The following is a 6,531-nucleotide window of genomic DNA, read 5'->3' on the forward strand; positions in this document are numbered from 1 at the left end:
AAATTACGAGTTGATGTTGAATTTGAGTTGAGGGGGGGGGGGGGAATCTGCACACACTGATCACTTTTGACTGCCTTTTGTGTTTGTTCTAAAAAAAGCCTTTCTTTGTTATAAATATCACTATGTTTTTTTTTTAAGTATGTTAGTTGCTTATGTCTTAATGTTTCCTTGTGGTTTTCTCCAGGTCCAAGTGCCTGTCGGACTGGTCAGCTTGAAGGAGTCTGTGATGCACAGCTGCATCAAGCGGCTCCTTCAAAATCAAGATGGGCCGTCTCTCGAATGCGCTCGTCCAAATGATCCACGGGGACTTGGAGAAGGTCACATCGAAGGAGGTGATGGACTCCTACTTTAACCGAATGGAGTTCATTGCAAATGAAGGGAAGAGATCACCCAGGCTCTGCCTTTTGTTGAAGGAGGCAGCGGAAGCAAGCAGCAGAGCTTGCTCAGAATCGACTGGCTGCAGCAAATAGCATCATATTGAATTTCACGGGTTCCCTGGCAACAAATTACAAGTTTCTTACTGTAACAAAAGAAATAGAACTTCAGTGAGTTGAAACAAGTCGTAGAAGTACGGAAACGTGCAGGAGGCAAAGTATAGATCATGACACTGATGGGAGGCTGATGTCATTGAGAACTTGAGTTTAACAAATTATATTTATATTGATGGAAAAAACTAAAAGTTCAAAAGAAAGCATGTGTCTGTGTGATAGTGTGTGGGGGAGTGAGTGAGTTTCTGAGTGTGTGTAAGGGAAATGTGTGGTTGGGGGCGGCTGTTGGGGTGAGTGAGTTTCTGTGTGTGTGTAAGGGAAATGTGTGGTCGGGTGCGGCTGTTGGGGGGCAGAGTGAGTTTCTGTGTGTGTGTAAGGGAAATGTGTGGTCGGGTGCGGCTGTTGGGGGGCAGAGTGAGTTTCTGTGTGTTCACATTCATACAGTGCCTCTATGGGCAGCACTAGGGGCAAGTCAGGGTACAGTATTTTTACCCAAGGACACTTCGGTGGTGAAGATTGGAGTCAAACCGCTGACTTCCAGCCACAGCCGCCCCTCAGTTGGAGTGAGAAAGGAGTTTGTCTGTGTTTTATGAGTGTGTGTGTGTGTTTTATGAGTGTGTGTGTCTTCTCATCATTTCTCAGGTGTCACAGATTCTCTGATCTTCAGAGAATAAAGACAAACCCGGACTTCTCAGTGAAACAACTTCCCACATGTGAACTTCTGCTGTCGTGGAAAATAAACTCAGAAAGTATAGGTTGCCCGTGAGGTTTGTGTATCTGATCCTGTGTGTCCTGACTGTACGTCTGCAGCTCTATATTAGCAGCTGATGTGTGTGGGGGACGTTTCCTAAATGAAGAGTAATGAGCTCTTTAGCGGCGGCGCTCACTCTGCACGGTGGATGATTAAGTAGCTGCGTTCACAGGCTTCTGGCTGAAACTGAAAAACAGCAGATATGAGGGATCTGGAGGCAATTTGCACAAATTAGGAGGGAGCGAAATAAAATGGAAGATGTTTTTTCAAGATTATATGATTCATGTTTTCTTCGGCTAAACCAGACAAATGAATTTCATTATGTCAGCAAGCTCTTTATTCTTCACACTGGCACAACACTGTCTTAATTTTTTTTAAATCCTCTTTCAGTTCACTTGTTTTCATTTGATAAAGTAGGAATGAATGGACCATATATGACAGTGATTCTCTATTAGTTCAGCCTCGTTTTTCTTGAGTCATTGAGTAGCGACCCACATCTTTGAACCACTCAACTGCAGTAATACACGTGGCTCTCGGTAGCTTTTCAACTTGAACCCATGTGTTTTGGATTCTTCATGCTTTCATCCCACATAGCAAAAATAGTTTTCTCCCAGATTTTTCCCACATCCCACTACGGCGTGGAATGATGGGACTCGGGCGGTCCGCTCCTGTTCACCAGACCTGGGACACAAGCGAGCCATAAAAATGTTGCCTGTCAACCAAAGGTGCCAAATGCGGCCCAGATGTGTATCGTGCTATTTGGTCCATATTCACTGTTGATTACATGAGCCACTTTAGGTTCACATCCAGATTTACACCTTGCCTATAGAGCACTGCATGTTAGCCAAAAATAAACCACATTTTTCTATTTTACAAGTGGGTATCTTTAGGCTCACATCCAATTCATCGGGGCCACAAGAAGGCCAGAGGTGCCTCAACATTTCCTGAAGTGGCCCACATCCGTAGGGTTTTGGTCCCTCTCTGTCATCTTTTATGACAAAAAAACATATTTAATGTAGTTGCTGGGTTTTTTAGTTTTGCTGTTTACCTTAGTGCTTACTGTTGCTCTGCATCATGGAAAGCATTTATCCTTCAAAATAAAAGCAGAGCACTCAAGAGTTTGACTTTTTTTTCGTTTTACACACAAATGTGCGACCCACTCAAAGGGGCCCTGCGACCCACCATGTGAGAACCACTGGTATAAGGTGTGAGGGGTAGTGTGACAAATCAAGGATAAATAAAAATAAAATAAAAACTCCAGAGGAAATTGGCAACCTAAACCATCTGCGAGGGGAGGATGACGAGACAGTAGAAAGACAAATCAGCATCAGACCTCAGTCGTCTTTTACACCATCTGACCCTTCGACCCTGTGTCATTTTCTGAAGTGGCTCTTGGAAGTGATGCAGAAAATCCCCATGGGTCAGTTCCTGGAACTGCAGACGTTTTCCAGTAAGAACTTGTGGCCATGGAGTTAAATTGACACATGGAAGTTGAGCAGTCGTGGCAGCATCACATGAATTGTCAGCTCTGAAGATGAAATGTTAAATAAACGCACAAGAACTAGAAGAGAAATTCAATAACAAACGCAGAAATGCAGAAAATCACAGATCAGAAATGGCGAACGTAGCAAAACGGACGTGACTCACTTACAGTATCTGTAGGGTGACCTGGATGACAACACGTTGAGAAAATGCAACATTTTAGGAACACACTAACAAATCAGAAGACACAACAACACAATAATGCTACATGGTCTGTATTTATTTTCCAGCCTTATCAACCACTCAAAGTTCTTTACAGTACAGATCACATTCACCCATTCACACCCACAGTCATACAGGGCTTCTATGTGCAGCCTTTTCATTTCCTTCACACACCATTCGCCATTCCCAGGGTGACTATGGAAAACAGACTGGAGGAGCCGGGGATCAAACCACAAACCATCTGGTTAATGGACGACCGTCTCTACACCCTGGGCCACACCCGTCCAAATTTCAGGAAAAACATCTTGCAGGAAAACACTCGAACTCAGTTCACTCCAGTGTTGTTTTTTTGTTATAATCGTTTTCTAAATCGTGCTTTGAGACACGCTCACTCGAACACGGAGAGAAGACGACAGGCTACTGGCGCCTGCCTGTTTGTTCTCTGTCACACCAAACCTCACACCATCACAGGCCTACATACACATAAATCAACAGACATGGTGTAAGTCAGTGAGTTATTAAGTTTATCCAAAATATTGATTGTAATATTCAATCACATCCTTAAGTTAGAATGAAAGTGAGGATGAATCTCAAATCAATCAATGGGATCAACACCAAATAATTGATTCATTAGTAATGAAGCTTTAGCGTAAGTTCAGTCAGGAAGACTTAACCTGCATACTGATCAGCTGATCGTGGGTGTTCCTAAATGTCCAATCAGGTCTGCCGCGGTCTCTTTCAGCCAATCATTCAGCACCTGTCAAACTTTTAAAATCCCTTCTCCTCTCTTCCGCAGTCAGCCGTCTTTCAGTGACGCGCATAACCCCTCCTCCACCCCGATCTCCTCCAGTCTCCAGCAGAATATCATCACCTCTCCCGGATCCCGACCTCAATTGATCGTATGCATAATCCCACATTGTGTTGGCAGCGATCATGGACCTTGATGATGGATCCCAATAGTATCAGTGGATCATGACAAGGGATCGTGGATTACGGCGGCACCCGATCATGGTGGCAGCTGATCGCGGACTAAAAAAAAATCAATAAGACTGCCTGACAATATACCTATTACTCGTGGCATCCATTGCACTTCTGTCCGTCCTGGAAGAGGGATCCCTCGCATGCGGCTCTTCCTGAGGTTTCTACGTTTTTTCCTGTCGAAAAGGTTTTTGTAGTTTTTCCTTACTCTTGTTGAGGGTTAAGGGCAGAGGATGTCACAATTGGCGAAGTCCAATAGGACAATTCTCACGAATATGGGCCATCCAAAACAATCGATTGACTGATGAACCACCACCAGTGTCTAGACCCCGGGGGGTATTCCTGTTTGATGCTCTGCTCCACCCCCTTCTAATCCTGATGACATCTCACAGGGGTCTAAAATGCCAAAGACTGTAAACATTCACTTTGCTTCTGTGCATTTGTCAAATAAACATTGTTAACTTGTGAATCAAGTCTCTCCTGATTGAATTAGTATTAGTATCCACTGTTAAGTCAGAAGTTCATCGCATCACAAACACACCACTGTGCTCAACCTGTAAAAACTGTCTCCTAGTGAGACACAACATACATGAAACCAGCGCCAGTGGTAAACGTGTATGTCAGATAACAGCTGCACTGATGTGTAGAACTAACAGGATGTCGAGGAATCAACGGGATTTCTGTCAACACCATAGAACCTTTTTTTTCCTAAGCTCCGTCACATCCTGAATTTGATTAAAACCAAATCTCACAGGGACTTGTGAATTGTGTTAATGTGAAGGTGCCAGTCGACAGTATTGTGAAACTATTATAGCTGTTGTAAAAAGTTCTGATGTGTGAGTGGATGTGTGTGTTTGGGCACTAAAACGTCCAGAAATGGTCCCGACAATGTGTTTTCTTCAGCGTTGTTTTGGTAATTTTCCCAAGTCAGAGAAACACAGTATCACATATGGCCTCTTTATGCTGCTGCCTGTGTTGTTCCAATCGTTAAGCTACAGCGGATGTTTGCTGTCTTAAAAGTGTTCAACTTTAGTTTGAGTTACAGTAAATCTCATGAATGTACAATCTTTTGACAATATGAGAAACAAAGGAGCGTGAAATCCTCTGTGATTGCTGGTGCAGACACAGATGCATGCGAGGAGAGGAAGAATCAAAGAGAATTATTTTGCTTAAAAATGTTTTCATGCCCGGATCGGAGACACTTTGCATCAAGAGAATGACTCATCTAAAGGAAGGAGAAAGGGAAAACATGCATGTGTGAGTGTTTGTGACGGTGAGAATCCTCTTTAAAAGGAGTTAGTGCACATTTTTTAAATCAAAGTAACGTGAAAGACAACAAAAGATTTTGCTGGTTTTAATCAGCGAGGATGCAACATCATGCATTTATCAGCATCTATAATTCCTCCTCATTAAAAAACAGAATGTGTCGTTTTCAGTTTGCAAACGATGAAACACATGTCCGTATTAAACACTAGGGGGAGTATGTAGGGGAGTAGGGGTGAGCTGCTTGTGTTCAGTCTTGTGCCCACTTGAACCAGAGAAAAGAAACTTTCTGAAATCATCTGAAGGACGAGTGTGGTCACAGTGACACATCCAGACTCTATGCATGTGTCTATTCTCAATGTTAAATATTCATACTAAACAAGTCTGCACTTATATAGCTCTAGATATACTTTTTATTTCTGGAGGTCATGTTACAGAAGATGGGTCAATGGGTCAAATCACACAGAGGTGGCCAGTCTAGGTGTTGTATCTCAGATCTGAGTTTTACGGCCCACATAGGGGACCACAACCTTATTTTTCAACCTTAGAAACACAGCAAATATTCGGCAGGAGAGTAAGGGTGTGTATCTGCCTCCACTGGGTCGGTTAAAAGAAGAAATGAGGGAGAGTGAGAAAGAGGGATGAAAATGGTGGAGAGTAGAGAGAGAGAGAGAGAGAGAGAGAGGTAGAAAAGAGTTTCTATATACTGCTCATACATGTCAGAGATGAGGACTGAGTAAAGTGGTTCTCCAACACTGAGCTCAAACACAAACTGTGCGATCACACTGTAATGATCAACATCAACATGAGTCATTTTAATAAAAAACTATGTTCTTCTGTGAATTTCACCTCTCTCTCTCTCTCTCTCTCTCTCTCTCTACCTCTAAAGTTTGGCCTTGGGCATGCGACTGTTTGTTGTGTTGCAACGCTGACCTCTGCTCACAGCCGTCCGGGAAATCATTTTGAAATCTGCTCTTTAAACAAATTCTGTGTAAACAAACATGGAGGTAAAAAAACAAAACACAACTGAATGTTGGATTGTTACACACATAAAATAATCCAAATGAAAGTTGAGACTAAAACATGCAGGTACCAAAGTTACAGTATCATCAGCGTCAACAGATTCATTTGTTTATATGCACGTTTGTTCTATCATGATTATGATTTTTTCATTTGTCATTACTTTGTGTGTTTTGACACTATAATAGGGGGTTTTGATTTCATTTGATTCTTTTAGAAGTTGTCAGTGTTCTTCACATGTGTCTCTGAAACCCATATGTAGAAAAAGTTAATAAAGAAACAACCACAGTGTTTGTCTTCCAGTGTGTATGGATTTGTAGAACATGT

This window comes from Hippoglossus hippoglossus, chromosome 17 (genome assembly GCF_009819705.1).
Source record: "Hippoglossus hippoglossus isolate fHipHip1 chromosome 17, fHipHip1.pri, whole genome shotgun sequence".
Taxonomy (NCBI): Eukaryota; Metazoa; Chordata; class Actinopteri; order Pleuronectiformes; family Pleuronectidae; genus Hippoglossus; species Hippoglossus hippoglossus.